Source organism: Neomonachus schauinslandi, chromosome X (assembly GCF_002201575.2).
Source record: "Neomonachus schauinslandi chromosome X, ASM220157v2, whole genome shotgun sequence".
Lineage (NCBI taxonomy): Eukaryota > Metazoa > Chordata > Mammalia > Carnivora > Phocidae > Neomonachus > Neomonachus schauinslandi.
The window spans coordinates 87,189,130-87,213,990 of NC_058419.1; the positions used below are offsets into that span (position 1 = coordinate 87,189,130).

General features: G+C 40.2%; 2 pseudogenes; one reads left to right on the forward strand and one right to left on the reverse strand.

The window, feature by feature from the left end:
- Window positions 1-13,526: 13,526 nt before the first annotated feature.
- Window positions 13,527-14,061, reverse strand: LOC110573468 (annotated as a pseudogene).
- A 4,621-nt stretch (window positions 14,062-18,682) lies between these two features.
- On the forward strand, window positions 18,683-19,586 carry LOC110573078 (annotated as a pseudogene).
- The last annotated feature ends 5,275 nt before the right edge of the window (window positions 19,587-24,861 follow it).

Consider the following 24,861-nt stretch of genomic DNA (forward strand, 5'->3'; position numbering starts at 1 on the left):
TAACCAATCCATCAAACAAGCTGTGTTGATTTTCCCTCCTATACCCATCCCCTCCCATTCATCTCTTCTGGTACCACCCTGGTCCAAGCTACAATCATTTCCAGTTTAGATGATTGGACTAGTCTCTTGAAAGGCCTCTTTGAGCCCAGTCCTTCTGCCTCCAATACATTCACCACCATCCATACAGAGTAATCACAAAATGAGAATCTGGGTATATAGTGCCTCTCTAAATAACCTGCATTGGCTACTCATTGTTCTGAGCCTAAAGATAGGCAAATTAAAATGGCATGGCTTTCAAGGGTGACTTGACACTTTAGCTCTGCTTTCAAGTACTCTCCCCCTGACTCCTTGTAGTTTAGCCACACTAACCCTATTTCTGTGCCTTGAATGTGTCATAATATCTTTGACACAGGGCCTTCCCACATCCCTGTCTGAAACTGTCTGAAACATTGTTTTCTTCTTCTGCATACTTCAAAGCTCAGGCCAAACTTCATTTCCTGAGGGAAGCCAGGTAGAAATGCCTTCCTACCCACATCAGAGTACAGGCCAAAGGAGGGCTTCAGGGCAGGAAAGGAAAGCATTTGTAGGGCCTTGTTTTCTCATTCTTCCCTACATCTGTTTTATATATTGGCAACTTGGTAGCTCTATTTTCCAAAACTCCCTGCATCTCCTCATATCCCCACAGGTCACAGCTGCGTACCTGGGAAACCCAGGTCTGTGGTTCTGCATCATGGCCAAATTCCAGTTGACAGCTGACTCAACTTTGAGATATAAAGGACAAAAAAAAAAAAAAATCCATCCTTTCCTTGTCCTCATTGATCTTGAGATCAAGGAGTTGTTATTCTTGTAGGCACTAAGGAGTAGGAACCAAGAAGTTTCCTTTTTCAGCCCATGTAGACACAGACCTCCAACAGTTCAAGACTGGTTCTAAATTTAGAATTGTTAAAGTTGGAGTGTTTGCTTAGTCTGACAAATATACTATTCTCCTGAGTCCAATATTTAGAGTCTACATATTTTTTCCCCACTCAAAAATTGCTACAGGCTATGGCTGTTATTCAGCTTGGGAATTCTAATAGTAACTCTTAACAACTCTCAAGTCATTCTGACTTTGACCTTCTTCACCCAGACATAACCAATGTATTTTACTTTAGCTAGACTGACTTACCATTTTCCCCAAGCTGTTCTGTCTTACATGGCTCCTGGTTTCTCCCCAGAATTTAGTAGTGAAACTGCCATTTATGGGAACACATTTTGCTAATTGTGCCCCAATTTGGATGAGTCACAGGAGCCACATTGCTTTGTTGTGACTACACACTTGGCTGTTGCTGAACTGCCCCAAACAGGAAAATATAAATTGTAACTATCTACTCCAGAAATGGGAGAATGGGCTAACTTCTTAGATTTGATTAGATGTTAGCTTTCAATTATTTAGGGTCCCCCACCCTGGCATTTTTCCAGCTTCCTGGAGATATATAATTGACATATAACGTTGTGTAAGTTTAAGGTGTACAATGTAGTGATTTTATATATGTACATAGTGCAAAATGATCACCACAATAAGGTTAGTTAATGCATCCATCACCTCACATAGTTACAATTTGTGTGTGTGTGGTGAGAACTTTTAAATTCTGCTTCATTAGCAACTTTCAAATATACAGTACAGTATTGTTAGCTACAGTTATCATGCTCCATTATATCCCCAGAACTTAATCACCCTACAACTAGAACTTTGTACCATTTGACTACGTTTACCCATTTTCTCCACACCCTACTCCTCGCATCTGGCAACCACCAGTCTGTTCTCTGGTTCTATGAGCTCGACCGTCTTTAGGTTCCACATATATGTGAGATCATACAGTCTTTGTCTTCTCTGTCTGATTTATTTCACTTAGCATGATGCCCTCAAGTTTCATCCATGTTGTTGCGAATGGCAAGATTTCATTATTTTTTATGGCTGAATATAAATATAAAAAATATATATATTCTTTATCCATCCATCCACTGATGGACACTTAGGTTGTTCTCATATCTTGGCTACTGTCAATTGTGCTGCTATGAATATGAGGTTGCAGATAGCTCTTTGATACAGTGATCTCATTTCCTTTGAATATACACCCAGAAGTGGAATTGCTGGATCATATGCTAGTTCGATTTTTAATTTTTCAAGCAACTTCCATACTGTTCTCCATAGTGACTGCACCAGTGGGCATTCCCACCAACAGTGCATGAGGGTTCCCTTTTCTCTACATCCTCGCAAGTACTTGCTATGTCTTTTTGGTACTAGCCATTCTAACAGGTGTGAGGTGACATCTCATTGTGGTTTTGATTTGTATTTCCTTAATGATTAGTAATGTTAAGCACATTTTCATGTACCTGATGCCCATTTGAATATCCTCTTGGTTGTGACAGTTTCTCTTGCATTTTTCAGTTAAGTCATTGTATTCCTCAGCTCTTGAATTTCTGTGTGACTTTTTATGGTTTCTATTTCTTTGTTGAACTTCTCATTTTGTTCATGGATTGTTTTCTTAATTTTGGTGTCTGTCTGTGTATTCTTGTAGTTCACTGAACTTCTTTAAGAGGGTTATTCTGAATTCCTTGGCAGTTTATAGATCTCGATTTCTTTAGGGTCAGTTATTGGAGCTTTATTAGTGTCTTTGGTGATGTCATGTTTACCTCATTTTTCATGATACTTGATTCTTTGCATTGGTATCTATGCATCTGAATAAGCAGTCTCCTCCTCTTTATAGATTCACGTTGGCAGGGATGGTTCTTCACCAATCAGCTCAGCTTGGAGTTCTGGATGGGTCAGCTGGTAACATCCTTGGGAAGGTGGAGCTTGCTTTTGGGGTCTCTATTTGGGCAAGGCCACCGCCTGTGCTCCCAGGACAAGGGGAGTGCTGTTGAATGGGTTCTGCAGTTGGCTGGTCTCCATATTCTAGCAAGACCACTGTGCTCTCTGATCAGGCAGGGCTGCTGGCTGTGCTCCATGGTCAGGTGAGGCCACTAGCTGGGCTCTGCAGTCACCTCTTGTCAGGTGAGGTCACCTGCTTTGTTTCTGGCAGAGTGGTACCCCTGGTTGGATTCCTTGATCGGCCCTGGCTATAGGCTTTTTTCTGCAATTACTCCGTGTGTGGTGGAGTCTCAGGCTGTGATCCCCAACCATATGCTGCTGCTGGCTGGACTCTGTTTCAGCAGGGCAGCACACTGCTGTGTGAGTAGGCAGGGATGCAGGCTGGGCCCTGAGGTTGGGCTGGGCTGTAGGCTGAGCTTCGTGATCATGTAGGCCACTTGTTGTGTTCTGTTGCTGATCAAGTTCACTGGCTGGACATTTTGGTCAGGAGGGGAAACCAGTTGCAGGTGGGCGGGGCTACAGTCTTTGCTCCATGGTTAGGTGGTGGTCACTTTCCAGGCTTTTTTGTCGGGAGGGGCCACAGAGAATGCTTCATGATTGGACTGTATCACTGGCTAGGCTGTGGTTGGGTGGTACTGTAGGCTGGGTTGTGCTGACAGCTGGGTTCTGAGGCTGTCCAGTGTCACTGTTAAGACTTCCTGGTTATGCAGAGCCAGGGGCTATACTCCATTGTTGGGCAGGACTGCTGGCTTCATTTCTGCAGCTGCCCAGATTCTCTGGTTAGGTGAGGCTACACTCAGCAGTTGGGCGGGGCTTCAACTGTGATTTCCTCCCTGTGTGGGTGTGAACCAGGCAGAAATGCCCACTGTGCTCCCTGGTCATACAGGGCCACAAGCTCAGCTCTGTAGATGGGCAGAGTTGCTGGCTGGAATCCCTGCTGGAGCACAGCTGGGAGGAGGAATGTGGTCTTGCCAAGATCTGAGTACTGTTAACTGTAAGCCCCGATCCCCTTCTCCATTTCTATCTGATCTTCCGTGGCCAAGCCCTGCAGATTTCCCTACTTGAGCCCCCTGGGAAGCATTCCATAAAGCTGGGGAAGCTGGATGTCTGCCTTCGGCTCTCTTTTACCCACTAGAGAAACTGTAGGCCCAGGAGGCCCTCTTGGTGCTGCACTGTGCTTGTCTGGGGGAGGGGCAATGTGGTCAGAGCGTAGCTGCTTCTCTTACTCTTCTAATGCTATCCTGCTCAGTCTCTGTGATCCAAAGGGATACCTCAGCCTCACCCCTGGGTTCTGGGATTTTCACAAAGGTGTCTTGTCTATGGATAGTTGCTTGTTGGTTGCTTTGTGAGGGGGATGAAAGTTGGGATCGACCTATATTGCTGCTTTGATAACATCATTCCCTTTTTCCTTCCTTTTTTAAAAGATTTATTTATTTACTTTTAGAGGGAGAGAGAGCATACCCACAAGGCAAGTGGGGTGGGAGGGGCAGAGGAAGAGGGAGAATCTTAAGCAGGCTCCACACTCAGCACAGAGCCCAACATGGGGCTCGATCTCACAAACCTGAGACCATGACCTGAGCCAAAACAAAGAGTCAGATGCTCAACCAACTGAGCCACCCAGGTGCTCCTCCCTTTTTCCTTCTTAATGAGAATACTCTGTTAATAAGAATTTAACCATCCCAAGAGTTTTGGCAGGGTTTGAATGGAATGAAAGTTTTAGTGTCCACTCAGCGTAGCCTCTCATAATCTATGGATCATTCTACATGTGGTGGTAAATTAGTTGCTTGGTTCACCGCTTCTGTAGTGCCTAAAGCACAAATTCAAGTTAAATATATTTTCATTATACAAGTGAAGTTATATCTCTTTGTTATATACCCCTTCATTCTCTTTCTTTTGAAGCAATTGATCTACTAATATATATGTATCTGCAGGTATCTGTAGTACAAATACATTGTGTGAAAGATGAAATGTAGTGGTTGCAAGAAGTAAAACTTTTGGGAAACAGTCGATGATTGAGACTCATTATGACTGATGGACTTTATTAGTATCATGGTGCATGTGTCATCTTGTGATGGAAGGGCTACACTGGGATAAACCACACCTGCTTGTCTATAGATGCTGAAGTATTTAGGCCAGATTTTCTCACAAACCCACATAGATATTCCTGCAACTTGGCACTGCAAAATACACTGCCTTGTGCATAGAAGGCGATTATCTGCTTCTTTTGGGTGATGGCAGTTATTTCAGGGAGGGACCTACAGTCTAGAGCTTGAGTCCATAGGCCATACTCAAACTCAGCCTGTAAAGACGTTACTGAATTGGAGAAAAGAACCTCTCCTAATTAAAATGTTAAAATCCCAAGGGCTTGGCTAAGAGAGGAGGGAATTATGGATGGCATATTCTCAAGACTGGCTTTTCTGCTTTCCAGGTAATCATGCACAGATAAGGGTAATATGAATATGTTTTTCCTGAAAGGTAAGCTATAGTTACCGATGCCAAGGTAGAAAACAAGACTGTGATTGTTGTGACAAATAAAGAAATATAGGTAATAACAGCACCACTAAAACTACAGATCATGCCAAGCTTCAGGTTATAGGGATGACTTTACATAAGGCCTGAAAGGGTGTATTATTACTTTAGATTCAAGTTCTGAGCACAGTTTTTCAAAACTAGAAATAGCATCCTTTGTAGAATTAAATTTCAACTTGGTAGTGAAGTCACTTTGTTTTCATGCTGATTCACCCAGAACATGCCAAAGAAAGTACCAGTAAAAATGTTCATGAAGTTTTTGATAAAGAAGACAGAGCAATGGGTTTTTGAGGCTTTTCTGAATGATTTTTCTAATTTCTTCTTGAATTTTCTGAATGATTTCTCTAACTTCTTCTTGAATTTGAATGGCTCTGAAGGTCAGGATAGACCAGTTACGACTTTTCCAGGAAATGAGTAATAGTAGGACCAGGGGACTCATTTCTAGAAGCCAGGAGGAACGTTTCATCCAGAACCTGTAGGTGGGGTTTTCCCTCACGAAAGCCTTCAGGGAGTTCCAGAGGCGTGTGCAAACTTGCAATGGGAATCGCCAACCTAACACAACCTTGCCCTGGAGATTCTGCCAATTCTCTTAGCTCTTTCTTTGGTTTTCCCCACCCCGCGTGGCTGGTCCTTTCCTTTCCTTCTCATTCTTTTCTTCTCTTATTTTCAGTTCATTGTCCAACATTCCCCCCTGCAAACTCCAAATCTTAATACCCATGCAGAAACCTGGGAATTCTTGAATAAGCATTATTTAGAATTCTCTCTTCCTGGAAGACAAGAAGGAAGACGACTGCCAAATGCTGTTTGTAAGACTCCCACCCAAGCTACAACCATGAAGAGCTCAGAAGAATCATTGCTGGGTGAAGGAGGCATTCATAATTCTTTTGAAATTTGTGTTCTGTATAGAAAGAAATTTCTAGTTGTAGTGTTAAAATGCAGTTAAGTGGCTCCATTTCCCTCCTTCCTTCATTCACCAAAAATGTATCATGTACCTACTGTATGTCGGGCATGGTGTTGGGAGATGTGATAGAAGACACAGTCACTGCCCACAAAGATTTTTATGGCGTAGTGAAGGAGGTAAGTAAGAAACACAATAATTACACTATAGTCCTGAAAAGACTGAGAGATGTGTATTCAGTCAGTATGCCGTGAGTAGTTAGGGAAGGTTACCAGGAGCTAGGGACCCAATTACTGGAGTCTTAATGATGAGTAGTAGTGAGGAGGTGGTGTGTGTGTGTGCACACATACACACATGCCCACACATGCACCTACATATACTTTTCCTGTAGCATCCTGAACTTCTTTAGAGCTCTCCTTCCAGTTGTTCAATGTTCCTCTTTCTCATTAGGTTGTGATATACAATATTGACTACATCGTTTCCAAGCAAAGCCTTGGGCTCAGGGGTCTCCATACAAGTGTAGAGCAAACTGATAAATCATGCTCTTCCCAGAAAAGGGTGATGAGACAGCAGTGAGATCACAAGGAGGGGAGCTACTGGGATTTGCAAACTTGAGGAATTGCTGGTGTTGCTTAGTTTTAGAAAAGTTCAAGTTATCACCAAAAGCCACTTTCTAAAGCTTATTACATGGCAGTAGGATTCTGTAGACAGAAGAATGACACAGGCCAAGCTTTCCTTAGCATATCCTTTCCTCTCTATGGTATCCCCAATTTTTCTTCTCCCTTCACTAGCTTTCTTCCCAAGGTTCAGGAAAGAATCAGTAGGTTCAATTCTTCTTTGTGTTATTTATTTATTTATTTATTTTTTGCTTACCCCTCACAGGGACATATGCATTTCAGTAAATGTGTCTTCATTCAAAAGTCTAAATCTGAGGGCACCTGGGTGGCTCAGTAGGTTGAGCGGCTGACTCTTGATTTTGGCTCAAGTCATGATCTCAGGGTTGTGAGATCAAACCCCGCGTTGGGCTCTGTGCTGAGAGTGGAGCCTGCTTGAGATTCTCTCTCTCCCTCTCCCTCTGCCCCCTGCTTGGGCTCTCTCTCTCCCCCTCTTTCTCTCTCTACAAAAAAAAAAAGTCTAAATCTGTAATGGAATGTATTTGGAAATTAGGGGGTAGTTGGGAGGGAGCGCTTCTGGTGTCTTAAGGCTCACCCTGGTAGGCAAACCCCTCTTCTGCCTATCTTACCCATTTCTTGAAAGAATGATCTTGACGCTTCATGACACTAAGGGATAAAGCAGAAACCTACACCACACACCTTCAACTGTAGATCAGATTCCATTAAGGTGAACTCCAATGGCTGCCCACATTCTTTAGCTCTATTGGAATGTAGTTGTGTTTAGTGTTAGGCAAACTGGGTAAACTTAGCACTAGTTTAGAAATAGTTGATGTAATGGAATAGATGATCTCAAAAGTCTCCAACTCTAAAATGCTATGAATTCTGTGAATTCTATTCCTATTAACTTTTACTTGTGACCTGGGGATAAGATTAATAAAATAAAATAAAAAACTTAAGTTTGTCCTTTTCCCACTAATTTTCTATGATAAAGTAATGCATGATAATGTTATAAAGTTTACCATATAATGAATATATAAAATGTGAACTGAATCTCCCTGCCACCCCTGGTTTCTCTACCCAGAGTCAAACACTGTTAATATTCTCTTGTAGATCTGCTCAGATATTTTCTATGCCTACACAGAATCTTAGTCTTCTTAAGATAAGAATTTTTCCATTATGCAGTAATGCTAGACAGACACAATGAACAATATATTTTATATTTTAATGTATTTAACTGATTATTCTTTCTCCTGTTAAAATTCATTTTCTTAAAATGATTTTCTTAAAGTACACACACATATAAGAAGCATAATATTCTTGGATCATTTACATAAACTGGAGAATTTTCAGAACATTTGATTTTTACTAGGAGTTGAGTTCTTTTCAAAACACACATTAACTTCAGATATATTTACACTAAATTAAAAAGTGAGCAAAGTCATGACAAGCTTGGATTTCTAATCTGTCTTCGGAAAGGATCACATGTGTCAGGTGGTTTGTATTCAGTGCTGATGTTTCATTAATGGATCCATATTACTTTATAAAATATATAGTTTCAAAAATTCTATCAGTGTGCTTGGTGTGCCTTCTTGAAACTATTTGACATATTAGTAACTTCCTGGCATGATGCTTTTTTGAAGGAACCACCCTAGCTCTATTCTATGTCTTATCAATGACATACTAGATAACATTGGGAAAACAGTACAGCGTAGTTAATGGCAATTATCAGATAAGATCTGTGTGACTTTTGTTTTGTTGATTCCTAAAGAGAGGAAGCCCAGGGAAGTGATTGTTTAGCTTCCTGAAATGCCTTTTAACAAGATTTTTTTAGCCTTGTGGAAAGCCTAGACTCCAAGCTCTTTCTTGTTGGTAAGTGCTAAACTTAGCCAGACGGCCTGCTGCCTCAATGGATCCCATTAACCAGACAGTTGCTAGATTTCCACCTCAACCTGAAATGACTCAGCCAGGGACCAGAATGGGGCATTTTGAGATGAAAAACCCAACCCCTGCCTGAAGTTTTTATATCAGCAACAACAGGGTATGTCCCTGAAGATAGTGTGAAACAGCTTGTTCTACTGAACAGTGGTTTGTTGCTTTGCCTTTCAAATTGCATGTGGATGACAAGGGACAGAGTGAGTGCAATGGTGCCAATGCACATGGGGCTGTCAGCTGGGGAGATGGGGGTTTTCCTGAACCTACGCATCCTCTAGATGGCTCCAGATGGATAGAAAACTCGGAGCGTCTCTTTTCAGCATCAAGAGGCAGATGATCAGCATTTGCAGAAACACGTGACACAAGAGCAGCACTTGGACATTATGTAAAGAGAGCTGCCTTTGTTCTGTTCCCAGGAGGATGCAGAGGGAAAGCTCCACAAAAGATCCAGATTAGAGCCATATAAACACTGAGCGGCTAGAGCTGGAAACCTTAGGTAAATGCCTCTCAGGGAGATACAAAAGGAGAAAGGAGGTAGGGAAAGAGAGTGGACTAAGGGAAGCCTAAGGAAAGGTAGTGAAATTTTTGTGAGGTGGGGAATGGTACTTAAAATTTCAAGTGATTGAAAATTTAGCATATTGAAATACATCGGATCCAGGAGGATTAGGGGCCAAGTCAACAGTTAGGGAAAACTCCAACAAAAGTGAAAGTGGAAAATTTGTCTACAGCTTATTTTTTTTTATAGACAAGGGAATTTGACTTATGATGGCTTCCATAAGCATGCCATATTCATGAAACAATAGTGTGTTAAGAAGCAAAATGACAAAACGGAAAGGACCATGGAAAGAAATCTAGGTACTAAGCACTAGATAATTAAATTGGCATAGGCTGATTCTGGAGAAAATCTGGAATCGTGGTGAGGTAGACTCTCCCATTGACGGTCTCCAATGAAACACACCTCACAGTATTCATGCCCTTGGCTAGTCTTCTTCCAAACGGACTCAGGTTTGGTCATCTGACTGGCTTTGGCCAGTGGAATATCAGCAAGCGAGATGACATAGAGGCTCGATAAACCGTTTACATTGGAACTTGCCTTTTTGGAATACTCCCGCATAGAAGCATTGTTGTAAAGATACTTGGGCTAGACTGTGGAATGAAGAGAGGACACGAAGAGAGAGACTGTAGATGGTGAGAGGCCACTTTACGTATTACTACTTCAGTCAAACTCCCAGCTGAATGCAGCTCCTTGAGTGACCTTAGCTATACTACATAGAGCAAAAGAACCTTCCAGTTGCTACCAACCAACCCACAGAACTATGAGAATAATGAATTGTCACTTTCAGACACAAAGTTTTGATGGTTTATTATGCAGTAATAGAGATCTGAAACAAATAGTCATGTAAATGCCCTCATTTATCAAACAGGAAGCTGGGACAGAAAATGGCCAAAGGGTTTGCCCAAAGTCTTACAACTAGTTAGTGAAAGAATGGGGACTAGAACTCAGATCTCTTGATAGCCAAACAAGTGTTTCCTCCTCCACATGACCCAAAACACTACTATTAATATCTAAACCTTAGTGAAGGATTTCTGTATGACAGGCACTATGGGAAGCATTTCACATTCAGGTACTACCATTATCCCAATTTTATAAGCCAGGAAACCAAAGTTTAGAGAATAATTTGCCTGAAGTCACACAGCAGGTAAATAATAGAGCTGTCTTTCTAATCCCACACTCTGACTTCACAAACTTGTCTGAAGCACTGTATTATAAGAATGATGAATTATAGGTTAAGTATGAGTAAAATAAACAGCCTATACAACAACGGGATTTAATCCACATCTGCCTCATTCATCACTCGTTTGAATTAAAAAATAATTGATCCCCACTAAATACCATTGTTGAGGATTAAATCAGCTGGCCTTTGATCCAGTTCAGAAGGTATGCATAGATATGGTCTGCCACCTTAGGGATTTGGAGACCAACATTAACACCTTGTCACTATTTAAATGTTTGGCAAAATTCTCTTTTTCTGTAGGTTCCTATATAACTTAAACCCATGGCTTTTTTTGCAATACAAGTATCCATATGGTATTTTCTCAGTTACATTTGAATGATTGATATGTTATTTAGCAAGAACTGTTTGCTTCATAAGGAGCCTTAAAAATGCATATCTTTTATGTTTGAAAAAATGTTTTTGGTAACTGAAGTGAGTCATTTAAGTATACCTCTTCTGTAAAGCCTTTCTTGGTGAATCCTGGTCCTTAATGGCTCACGTCTTTATTCATTCTCCTTGTTCAATATATATTAAAGTATTCCAGTGTGAATATACTAGACGCAAAGGGCATACAGATTAACAAAATAGAGCTCTACTTTAAGAAGTTCAGAATAATAGCAGTATAAGTTGATATGTCCTATCACAAAGGTATAGGTTAAGCCCTCTTCATCATTCATTAAGCTAATTTTGGTTAAGTGCTGACATCATGTCAGATAGAGAGCTGGGTGCCAGGTGAACCAATCAGACATAGCTCCCATCTTCAAGATCCCACAGTCCAGCAGGGGAGGTAGTTCATAATCGGGTAAACACATTGACAAAATGATCGGAACAAAATGAGAAGGCTGCTGTCATACAAGAATGGTCTGGGGACAGAGAGCTGGGGAGGAAGTGTTTGCTAAGAGAGGAAGATCAGGGAAGATCTCTGACATGGCAACATTTAAAGAGCCAGACATATGAAGGAGGGGAGGAGAGAAGATACATCAGAGAGGCAACTCAAAGTGCAAAGATGCTGGGGTGGGGGCAGAGCTTGACACATACTAGGAATTAACCCCAGGCTCTTGTGACTGGATTATGATCAGTTCAGGTACTGGGCGGTGGTAGAAGATGAGGAGAGCAGGTATCAGATCATGTAGGCCTTGAAAACCATGGTAAGAATTTTATTCTCAGTGGGATGAACAGCTGTTGAAAGGGGGATGGTGTAATGCTGAGCTCAAGGACTCTGGAGACATGCTGTCTACGTTCATTTCTCACCCCAACCACTTAGTGAATGTGTTCTCTTGGATAAGCAACTTAACTTTTCCATACCTCATCTTGCTCATCTATAAAATGAGAAGAAGAAGAATACTTATTGTTGTGAAGATGTATCGCATCAATAAACATAAAAGGCTTAGAAATGTACTTGACATTGAGCATTCAATCTGTGTTAGCAATTAAGCAAAGAAGAGGCATGATCCGATTCACATTTTTTAAAGATCATTCTTTCCACAGTGTGAAGTTGAAAAGAGGAGGCTGGGAGAGAAGGAAGAGAGACCAAGCTTTGCTATTTATCTAAATTGGGGATTGTGGAGGCTTGGACTCTTAACTGCTATATTCTTGTGTTAGACCATATTGCCTCACCAGCCGTATGAATTCACTTGACAGGTAGCTGAAAGGAAATCTATTCAGCATGGTCAGAAATGGACCTTGGTTGAAGTAGAACAAGCAAGACTCATATCCACTAGGACAGTTGATGAAAACAGAAAGATTTCCGAGGTAGTAAATCATCCAGGTAGTCAGGACTGGTATCAAGAATCATCTTGATCAAGTATCTGGTATCAAGATACTTGTATCAAGTGACCCAGCATGAGGCTGAGTTTCCCACAGACAAGCTGAGAGAATGTGGTAGAAACCAAGTTAGTTCAAGAAGGATTTCTGAGTGTCTACTGCATGTATGCCACAGTTGGACAGACCGTTGGCATAATGGGGTATGGCATTCACCTGATGTTCAGGAGAATCATCTTCCAGGTAGGTAACAGGAGTTTATCCCAAGGGCACTGATATCTCGGGTGAGAAGTCCAGACAGAGGCTCAATTCTAAACAACCAGCAATGACAATTTTACCCATGCTGAAGTGTGACTTTCTTAAGAGTTGGGAAATTATCTTATTCACATTTTAAAAAACAATAGCTTTATTGAGATACAATTCATATACCATAAAGTTCAATATTTTAAAGTATAAAATTCAATGGTTTTTATGATTGTATGGAATCATACAACATGTGTGGCATTTTGTGTCTGGCTTTTTTCACCTAGCATAACGTTTTCAAGATTCATTCATGTTGTGGCATGTATCAGTACCTTATTCCTTTCTATGGCCAAATATTATTACATTATATTTTTATGCCACATTTTGTTTATCCATTCTTCAGTTTATGGATATTCAGGTTTTTTCCATTTTGGACTTTATGAATAATGCTGCTGTGAATATTCATGTACAAGTTTTTGTGAGGACATATGCTTTCTCTTCTCCTGAGGATATACCTCAGAGTAGACTGTCTGGGTCATATGGTAACCGCATATTTAGTTATTTAATTATTTAAAGAACAACTAAACTATTTCCCCAAGGGTCTGTACCATTTTATATTCCCTCTATTAGTGTATAAAAATTTCAATTTCTCCACATCCTCGTCAACACTTAGTCTTGTCCATCTTTTTTATTATAGCAATCCTAGTGAGCGTCAAGTAGTATCTCACTGTGGGTTTTTGTTTTGTTTTGTTTTGTTTTTGCAAAAAAACCTTCACATCACTTTATTTTAACCTTTATTCAAAAATGTAAAAAGTATAAGAAATGTGTAGTCCTGAGCTTCAGATGCTGACCTTCGATCTCATAGGCAAGTGAGGCAAAAATGGTCAGGATAGAAGTTCAGAGTTCCTACCACTCCAAGGAGACTAGGGCCTGCCCCCCTGCTTCTTGGCAGGCAGGATGAGACACAACTCAGCTTCCTCCTGCACACTCCCTTCTTCTTCACTCTCTCCTTCCTCAGAAACGTCATTGCTTATAGTAACAATCTGGTGCTACCCTCTGATATGCACAGGGCCAGAACCTGACTTCAGACAGAAGGTTACAGGTGGCTGGAGCTGGAAGTCATCCGAACTAAGCATGAGTTGGCAGGACAACTTGAGGTTGGCCACAGGGACTGCAATCTCCTGGTGGTCATGGTTCCTGGCCATGACTTCTACCACATTACACTCCTCTTTGGCCCCCTCAGTGAGGCAGAGCATGGTCAAAGCCAACATAGTGCTCCACATCATCCTCTTCCTCTACCTTGAAGGTGAAAGAGCAGGTGTGGCTGGAGAGCTCACAGCCGAAGGAAAAACTGTCCACAGTGACCAGAGCCGGGACTCGCAGACCACCCCCCACCATCCCCAGGGCTCCGTGCTCCTGGTTCAAGAATGCTAAGGAGGCAGCTGCGCCGGTGGCCATGCTACAGTCTCACTGTGGTTTTGATTTACATTTCCCTAATGACTAATGATGGTAAGCATGTGCTTGTTGGCCATTTGTATATCTTCTTTGGATAAATGTCTATTCAATCCTTTGCCTCTGTTTTAATTCGTTTAATTGGCTTTTTTGTTGTTGTTGTTAAATTGTAAGTGTTCTTTATTTACTCTGGGCACAAGTCCCTATCAGATATATTATTTGCAAATATTTTTTCCCCTTATGTGTGTTGTCTTTTCATTTTCTTAATAGCATCTGTTGAAGTACGAAAGTTTTTAATTTTGATGAAGTCTAATTATTTTTTCTTTAATTGCTTACGCTTTTGGTGTGATATCTAAGAAGACTTTGCCTACTCAAGGTTTTACTCCTTTGTTTTCTTCCAAGAGTTTTATAGTTTTTGCTTTTAAATTTGTGTCTATGATCCCTTTTGAATTAATTTTTGTATATTGTGTAACATAGGGGTCTAACTGTGATTTTTTTTTTTTTTTGTATGTGGATGTCTAGTTGACTCAGCACCATTTGTTGAAAAGACTATTCTGTCTCTCATTGAATTGTCTTGGCACTCTTGTCAAAAATCAATTAACCATGAAATCATACTCATCTGTGATTTCTAATATACAACTTAGAGCCCTGAGCTTTGAAGTTTCCTAGTTGGAATTCAGACTTCCATCATATTTATTTATTTATTTATTTATTTATTTTTAAAGATTTTATTTATTTATTTGAGAGAGAGAGAATGAGAGAGAGCGAGTATATGAGAGGGGGGAGGGTCAGAGGGAGAAGCAGACTCCCTGCCGAGCAGGGAGCCCGATGCGGGACTCGATCCAGGGACTCCAGGATCATGACCTGAGCCGAAGGCAGTCGCTCAACCAACTGAGCCACCCAGGCGCCCCAGACTTCCATCATATTTAACCTGACTTGATCTTTTAAGTCTGCCACTAGTGTACTATACTGATCCTTTATACCACCAAGCTCTGGGACTCCCCCACATTTACTCCTCTCCATCCCCAAAGTTTTATGTCTCTCTCTGGTGTGTATGTGGACAAAAGGAGCAAAGGTGGATGAACTCTGGTGGGGTATTAAGGTTTAAATATGGTTTTCAAGTATAGCAAATGGGTAGAGGGCTAAGCAGGAAATATTTATAGAATTAAAATAAAAATATGTGCACCATGAATGCTAATAGTTGGAGACTTCACTAACCTATGTTTAATAATTGTCACGTAGAGCATTTGTTGAGATGAAATGATTACTCCGAGTCCAATAATTTGGAACAAAAAGAGGCCCGAACGGGCTGCACCACCAGGGACTGCCGAGAAGTGCAGGCATGGAAGTGAAGCCCAGAGTCCGGGTGGACTCTTGATTTTATTTTCTTAGAATGTACAGTCTGTGGATGCAAAGAAAAAACAACTCAAGAAAGCAGTCATGTGAGGGGCAGCGAGGAACTGTGTACATGACTATCAGTATGGGTCCTAGTGAGGCATTAGCTAGGGGGCTGCAGGAGATGGGAGAGCCAACCTCAGTAGGCCTAACTATCTTATCCGCCATCATTGCTGTTTTCAGCATGTACTGTTTTCAGTATGGAATGATGGGGGAATGGTTGGCTTTTGCCATAGGCATACAGCTTTTGCCATATATGTGTGTTCCTGTTATTATTGTTTCTTTTACCCACTGAGGTCTTGCTGTCCCACAAATAATGGCTAGAAAAAATAGAAGATCAACAAGAAAGTGGAAGATAGGAACAGCACTATAAACCAACTAGAAAAAGCATCTTTAGATCACTCCATGTAATGACAGTACAATGCCCATTCTTTTGAAGTGCACATAGAACACTCTCCAGGATAGACCATACGCAAGGTCATATAACAAGACTCAATAAATTTAAAAGGACTGAAGTCATACAAAGTATGTTCTCTGACCACAAAGGAATGAAGTTAGAAACCAACAACAAAAATAATTTGTGAAACTCACAAATATGTGGAAATCAACTAACACACTTCTAAATAACAAATGGATCAAAGAAGAAATCACAAAGGAAATCAGAAAATACTTTGAGATGAATGAAAGTGAAGGTACAATATACCAAAACTTATAGGATACAGTGAAAGCACTGATTAAAGAGAAATTTATAGCTCTGAACACCTATATAAAAAAGATCTCAGATCAGTAACCTATCCTTCCACCTTAAGGATCTAGGAAAAAAAAAGGCAAACTAAACCCAAAGGAAGCAGAAGGAAGGAAATAATAAAGATTAGAAACAACATTAATGAAATAGAAAATACAAAACCAATAGAGATAATCAACAAGACCAAAAGTTGGTTGTTAAAAAAGATCAACAAAATGGACAAGCTTTTAACCAGACTGACCAATGGAAAAAGAGAAGACTCAAATTACTAAACCAGGTATGAAGGAGAGAATGCTACTTCCAATCTTCCAGCAATAAAAAATTTTATGAGCAAATATTATGAACAACTGTATGCCAACAAATTAGATAGCGTAGATGAAATGGAAAAATTCCTAGAAAGACACAAACTATCAACACTGATTCAAGAAGAAATTGAAAAAATCTGAACAGAGGTGTCACAAGTGAAGAGATTGAATTAGTAGTTTTAAAATTTCACACAAAGAAAAGCCCATTCCCAGACAGATTTACTATTGTATTCTACCAAACATTTAAAGAAGAATTAATACTGTTTCTTCACAAACTCTTCCAAAAAGAAGAGGAGGGAACATTGCCCAACTTATTTTATTAGGCTAATATTAACCTAATACCAAAACCAAAGATATGACAATAAAACTAACAGGCCACTATCCCTTATGAATATACAGACACAAAAATCCTCAAAAAAAAAAAAAATACCAGCAAAGTGGACACAGCAACATATAAAAAGTATCAGATATGATGATCAAGTGGGACTTATCCCAGGAACACAAGGTTGCTTTAACATCAATCAAGGTAATGTAACATACTGATAGAATAATGGACAAAAGCTACACGATCATTTCAATAAATGCAGAAAAAACATTTGATAAAATACACATCTTCATGATAACAAGTCTCAACAAACTAGAAGTAGAAGGGAACTTCCTCTTTCTGATAAAGGGCATCCACAAAAAATTAGCAGCTAACATCATACTTAATACTGAATGCTTTCTCCTTAAGATCAGAAACAAAACAAGGATATCTACTCTACCTACTTCCTTTGAACATTGTATTGGAGGGTCTAGTCATGGCAATTACATAAGAAAAAAAGAAATAAAAGGCATCTAGATTAGAAAGGAAGAAGTAAAACCATTTCTATTTTTACATGAACTGATCTTGTATATATAAAATCCTAAGGAATACATACACAAAAAACTATTAGAATAAAGAAGTTCATATAAGTTACCAGGTACAAGATCAATATACATAAATTAATTATATTTTTATATGTCAACAATGAACCAAAAGAATATAAAAAAGAATAAATACTTAGAAATAAATTTAACAAAAAAGTGCAAAATTTATACTCTGAAAGCTATAAAATAGTGCTGAAGGAAAGGAAAGAAAATGTAAATGAATGGAAAGTCATCTTGTGTTCATAATTCGAAAGGCTTAATATTGTTATATGGAGATACTCCCCAAGTTGATCTATAGATTTAATGCAATCCTTATGAAAATTCAAGCTGGCTTCTTTGCAGAAATTTATAAGCTAATCCTAAAATTCATTTGGAAATTCAAGGTTCTCATAATAGTCTAAACAATATTAAAAAAGAACAAAATTGAAGGACTCATTCTTTCTGATTTCAAAACTCACCACAGATGTATCTTGAAAGAAGTTGCTGTGGCCAATGTCAAAGAGGTTCCTGCCTATGTTCTTCTCTAGGATTTTGATGGATTCCTATCTCACATTGAGGTCTTTCATCCATTTTGAGTTTATCTTTGTGTATGGCATTAGAGAATGGTTGAGTTTCATTCTTCTGTGTATAGCTGTCCAATTTTCCCAGCACCATTTATTGAAGAGACTGTCTTATTCCCATTGCATATTTTTTTCCTGTTTGTCGAAGATTATTTGACCACAGAGTTGAGGGTCCATATCTGGGTTCTCTCTTCTGTTCCATTGGTCTATATGTCTGTTTTTGTGCCAGTACCATGCTGTCCTGGTGATCACAGCTTTGTAATATAGCTTGAAATTGGGCAACGTGATGTCCCCAGCTTTGTTTTTCTTTTTCAACATTTCCTTGGTGATTCAGGGTCTTTTCTGATTCCATACAAATTTTAGGATTGTTTGTTCCAGCACTTTGAAAAATGTCATTGGAATTTTGATTGGGATGGCATTGAAGGTATAGAAGGCATAGACATTTTAACAATGTTTATTCTTCCGATCCATGAGTATGGAATGTTTTTCCATCTTTTTGTGTCTTCTTCAATTTTTTTAATGAGTGTTCTGTAGTTCCTAGAGTATAGATCCTTCACCTCTTTGGTTAGGTCTATTCCGAGGTATCTTATGGTTTTGGTGCTATTGTAAACGGAATCATTTCTCTAATTTCTCTTTCTACAGTTGCATTGTTAGTGTATAAGAAAGCATCTCCAAAGGCTAGTGAAACAGCTTCTTCTCCAAGAGAACACCAAATGGCGGATGATGCTGGTGCTGCAAGAGGGCCCGGAGGGCCTGGGGGCCCTGGAATGGGAGGCCATGACAGCTTCCATGGAAGCTTCAGCAGGGGCATCTGGGCCGAGGTCATGGCCATGGTCGGGCCGGGGTCAAGGCCGCGGAGCCCGCGGAGGCAAGGCTGAAGACAAGGAGTGGATCCAGGTCACCAAGCTGGGCCGCCTGGTCAAGGACATGAAGATCAAGTCCCTGAAGGAGATCTATCTCTTCTCTCTGCCTATCAAGGAATCTGAGATCATTGATTTCTTCCTGGGAGCATCCCTCAAGGACGAGGTTCTGAAGATCATGCCTGTGCAAAAGCAGACCCGTGCTGGCCAGCAGACCAGGTTCAAGGCATTTGTTGCCATCGGAGATTACAATGGACACATAGGCCTGGGTGTCAAGTGCTCCAAGGAGGTCGCCACTGCCATCCGTGGGGCCATGATCCTGGCCAAGCTTTCCATCGTCCCTGTGAGGTGAGGCTACTGGGGGAACAAGATCGGCAAGCCCCACACTGTCCCATGCAAGGTGACTGGCCGCTGTGGCTCTGTGCTGGTGTGTCTTGTCCCTGCCCCCAGAGGCACTGGCATTGTTTCAGCCCCTGTGCCCAAGAAGCTACTGATGATGGCCAGTATCGACGACTGGTACACCTCAGCCAGAGGCTGCACTGCCACCCTGGGGAACTTTGCTAAGGCTACTTTTGATGCCATCTCCAAGACCTACAGCTATCTCACCCCTGACCTCTGGAAGGAGAAGGTGTTCACCAAGTCTCCATATCAGGAATTCATTGACCATCTTGTGAAGACCCACACCAGAGTCTCGATGCAGAGGACCCAGGCTCCAGCTGTGACCACCACCTATTTTTATACAAGAAAAATAAAGTGAACTAAAGCTTGTTAAAAAAAAAAAAGGCTAGTGAAACAAAAGCAAAAATGAACTTTTGGGACTTCATCAAGATTAAAAGCTTCTGCACAGCAAAGGAAACAGTCAACAAAACAAAGAGGCAACCCACAGAATGGGAGAAGACATTTGCAAATGACACTACAGACAAAGGGCTGGTATCCAAGATCTATAAAGAACTTCTCAAACTCAACACCCAAAAAACAAATAATCAAGTCAAAAAATGGGCAGAAGACATGACAGACACTTCTCTGAAGAAGACATACAAATGGCTAACAGACACATGAAAAAATGTTCATCACCATTAGCCATCAGGGAAATTCAAATCAAAACCACATTGAGATACCACCTTACACCAGTTGGAATGGCAAAAATTGACAAGGCAAGAAACAACAACTGTTGGAGAGGTTGTGGAGAAAGGGGAACCCTCTTACACTGTTGGTGGGAATGCAATTTGGTATAGCCACTTTGGAAAACAGTGTGGAGGTGTCTCAGAAAATTAAAAATAGAGCTACCCTATGACTCAGCAATTGCACTCCTGGGTATTTACCCCAAAGACACAGATGTAGTGAAAAGAAGGGCCATATGCACCCCAGTGTTCATAGCAGCAATGTCACAACTTGGCAAAGAGCCAAGATGCCCTTCAACAGACAAATGGATAAAGAAGATGTGGTCTATATATACAATGGAATATTACTCATCCATCAGAAAAGATGAATACCCAACTTTTACATCAACAGGGATGGGACTGGAGGAGATTATGCTAAGTGAAATAAGTCAAGCAGAGAAAGTCAGTTATCATATGGTTTCACTTATTTGTGGAACATAAGGAATAGCATGGAGGACATTAGGAGAAGGAAGGGAAAAATGAAGGGGGGAGGAATCGGAAGGAGAGATGAACCATGAGAGACTATGGACTCTGAGAAACAAACTGAGGGTTTTAGAGGGGAGGAGGGTCGGGGGATGGGTTAGCCGGGTGATGGGTATTAAGGAGGGCACGTACTGCATGGAGCACTGGGGTTTGTATGAAAACAATGAATCATGGATCACTGCATCGAAAACTGGTGATGTATGGTGACTAACATAACATAATAAAATAAAATAAAATAAAATCTTACCACAAAAATACAGTAATCAAGGGCGCCTGGGTGGCTCAGTTGTTAAGTGTCTGCCTTCAGCTCAGGTCATGATCCCAGGGTCCTGGGATTGAGTCCCACATCGGGCTCCCTGCTCCACGGGAAGCCTGCTTCTTCCTCTCCTGCTCCCCCTGCTTGTGTTCTCTCTCTTGCTGTGTCTCTCTCTGTCAAATAAATAAATAAAATCTTTAAAAAAAAAGATACAGTAATCAAAACAGTGTAATACCAGTGTGAAGATAGACATATAGATCAATGGAATAGAATTGGAGTCCATAAATATTGCCTCACATTTATAGTCAATTGATTTTCAAGAAAGGTGCCAAGTTAATTCCATAGGGAAATAATAGTCTTCAGCACATGGTGCTGTAACAACTGGGTATCCACATGAAAAATAAAAAAGATATTAGACTACTACCTCACACCATACACAAAAATTAAATCAAAATGTGTCATTAACTTAAATAGAAAAACTAAAACTATAAGACACTTAGAAGAAATACAGGAGTAAGTCATCATGATCTTGGGTTAGGCAAAGACTTCTTAGATATGACACCAAAAACATGAGGGCAACAATAAGAAAAATGGATTAATTAGACTTCTTCAAAAGTAAAAATTTTGTGCTTCAAAGGACATGATCAAGAAAGTGAAAAGACAACTCACTGAACTGGAGAAAATAATTGCAAATCATATTATCTGATAAGGGACTTGCACCTAGAATATATAAAGAACTCTTATAATTCAATAATAAAAAGACAAATAATCCAGTTAAAATGTGCACAAGGAAGATATTTCTGATATATCTGATACATATTTCTGATACATCTTTCTTTTTTTAAAAGATTATCTATTTATTTATTTAACAGAGAAAGAGGGAGAGAGAGCATGAGCGAGCAGGGGGAGCGACAGGCAGAGGGAGAGGGAGAAGCAGGTTCCCTGCTGAGTGGAGAGCCTGGCATGGGGCTCAATCCCAGGACCCTGGGATCATGAGCTGAGCCAAAGGCAGATGCTTAACCAACTGAACCACCCAGGCGCCCCGATACATATTTCTGATACACATTTCTCCAAGAAGATATTTCATGCACAAGGATCTGAGTACACATTTCACCAAGAATGGCCAATCAACATATGAAAAATGCTTAACATCATTCGACTTCAGGGAAATGCAAGTCAAAAGCACAGTGAGATACCAATTCACATCCACTGGGATGGATTAAACAGATGGACAAGAAGAAGTGTTGGTAAAGATGTGGAGAAAGTGGAACCCTCATGTACTGCTGGTGGGAATGTAAACTATTTCAACTGCTTTGGAAAATGTCTTGCAGTTTCTCAAAAGGTTAAACATAGAGTTACTGCAGGTCCTGACAATTCCACTCCATTTTTATGTATTATTTTCTTTAACAAATATATAACGGATATCAGATCAATAAGTACTTTATAAACATTGTCATTTTCCACAACAATCTTTGAAGTTGGATACTATCATTATTCTTATATCACATATGTGAAAATTGAGATCCAAGTTTAAGTTATTTGCCTAAGGTCACACAGCTGGTAAGTCAGGAGGCTAAAATTTGAACCACGGTGTCTGACTCTAGTGTCCATACTTTTAACCATAAACTTCATTATCTCCATATAAAAATAAATATTTGAAATATTTTTGTAATATAAAAATCCCTATATACAAGACACAGTCTTCTTGAAAGCCTTCTTGAAAGATTATCCCTTGTACATAGTAATAAACCACTGTTAAAAAGCTAGTTATTTAATTTTATCTTAAAGAAAAACAAAGCTAACATTAATATAGTGCTTACTATGTGTCAGACGCTTAAAATTTTGTTTAAATTGCTACATAAACACTTCCAGGTAGATTCTGTTATTGTCCCATCTTGTAGAGGTCCAGAGGAGTTAAGCAATTTGCCCAAGATCACACAGCTAGTTAAGTGTCAGAGCTGGGATATAAACACAGTGTCCATGTTTCTAACCACTATGAAATATGTTTCTTGATAAAATTCATTGGGCTTAGAGGAATGCCAATAATTTACACCCTTCTTTCCCATCTGAGCTTACAGGACTCAAAGGATGAGATAAAAATACCAGCTTTGTTATTGTTAAAGCTGTTTGGAGAATGAAACTTAGGTGGGTTATCTGCCTGACACAGGCCTCTCCCATGGAAATTCAAAGCTCTCTGCAGGCAGATGCTGGGGGGAAGAAGGAACAGAGTTGCACCTGCCCAGTTTTTTCTCCCAATCTCACCCACCAGGTAACTCTTGAGTATAGGCTGGGCAGGATCCAGGAGTGTGACCACAGGCAATCAGGAGAGATGGGAAATAAGTACCCTGCCTCCAGCCAAACTGTAGACAATTTGTTCACATGTAAACTAAAATGTCCTTTAAAAACAGTGAGGCATGGCATTTGGGAAGATTTCTTTACTTAAAATTGAAGCAATACAGTGAAAAGAACCCCGGTTTAGGCATTGGGAGACCTGGTGGCCCAACCCAGCTCAGCCTGTGTGACTGTGGGCATTACATATCATTCCTCTGAGCCAGGAATTAATTACTCCATCCAAAATTCTGCCTATAAAATATACTTCATGAGGACAGTTTAAAACAAAACAAAACAGGGGCACTGGGATGGCCCAGTCAGTTAGGCATCCGACTCTTGACTTCAGATCAGACCATGATTTCAGGGTCGTGAGATTGAGCCCCACATCCAGCTCTCCACTGGGCGGGAAGTCTGCTTGAAATTCTCTCTCTTCCTCTCCCTCTCCCCCTCCCCCCCATTCTCACACACATTCTTTCTCAAATAAATAAATACAACTTAAAAAAAAAAAAAACCCAAAAGCCAAACAAAAACAAAATGAAACTCTCCACTTACAAAAATATTAAGAAAACTCTTTCTTAAGTGATTTCCTTCCTCTGGATTTACTTCTCTAAGCTTACCAACCTATGCCATTAATTTCTATTATTATATATTTTAAATGGAATTCACGGGGTCTTGGGTGTTTTTTCTTTCCTACTCCACTTCCTTTCTTACACCCTGTTATTCTTCTTCCCATGCTTTCTACTTGAAGAAACTGTTCATGTTGTCTCTTAGGTTTACCTCATATTTATATATTCCAACCTCCTTCAACCTATACATTTTCCAATAAAGCAACAAGGGAAGGAGGAGGGAGGAGGAAAGCAAGGAATGAAGGAAGGAAGGAAGGAAGGAAGGAAGGAAGGAAGGAAGGAAGGAAGGAAGGAAGGAAGGAAGGAAGGAAAAAATAAAGATACTTTGCATTCTTTTTTTAAAAATGCTTTTTGTTCATTTTTGAGTATAAGGTAAATTACACTCATCATTTGTATATATTTATTTATTTGTCTAATTATTTATTCAAAGCCTCTCTCTTGTCACCTAAGCTATAAACTCCATGAGGGCAAAAATTACAATGGTTTGTTCAGTTTTGCATACCTATGCCTTGCCTGGTGCTGAGCATGAAAGTGAGTAGTTAAAAAAGTTCAATAATCATTTTAAAGAAACCCAAACTGTATGGACTTCTCACTATAAAAAAGTGATGATCTTCGAGCACCTAACTGGCTCAGTTGGTTAAGCAACCAACTCTTGGTTTCAGCTCAGGTCATGATCTCATGGGTCATGGGAGTGAGCCCCACGTCGGGCTCTGCCCTCGGTGGGGAGTCTGCTTGAGATTCTCTCCCTATGCCTCTCCCCCACTTGCTCTCTCTCACTCTTTCTCTCAAATAAATAAATAGATCTTTAAAAAAAGAATTGGGGTAATTTTTTTTAAAAGTGATGATCTTCATCAATTGTGAGAATATGATAATTTTTCTCACATTTTCTTCTAGGTGAGTGTGCAATCTCTTTCCTCTGGCCCTAATGTAGCAAGTAGATTTAATCAATTCAGTAAAATAACCAACCAGTTAGACCAAAAAGTGCAAAACCATTGTTTAAATGCATTGATCATTAAATTGATTGATCAGAATAGCAACTCAGTTCATCAATAGTGCCACGGAACACAGCACAGGGCTTAATGAAAATGCTTTACCCAAGCCCAGCCACACAACCAGGTCTAGCTACACATCGCCAGTGGATCTGTCTATTGAGGGGCCTCCATAGACTTTTGGAAC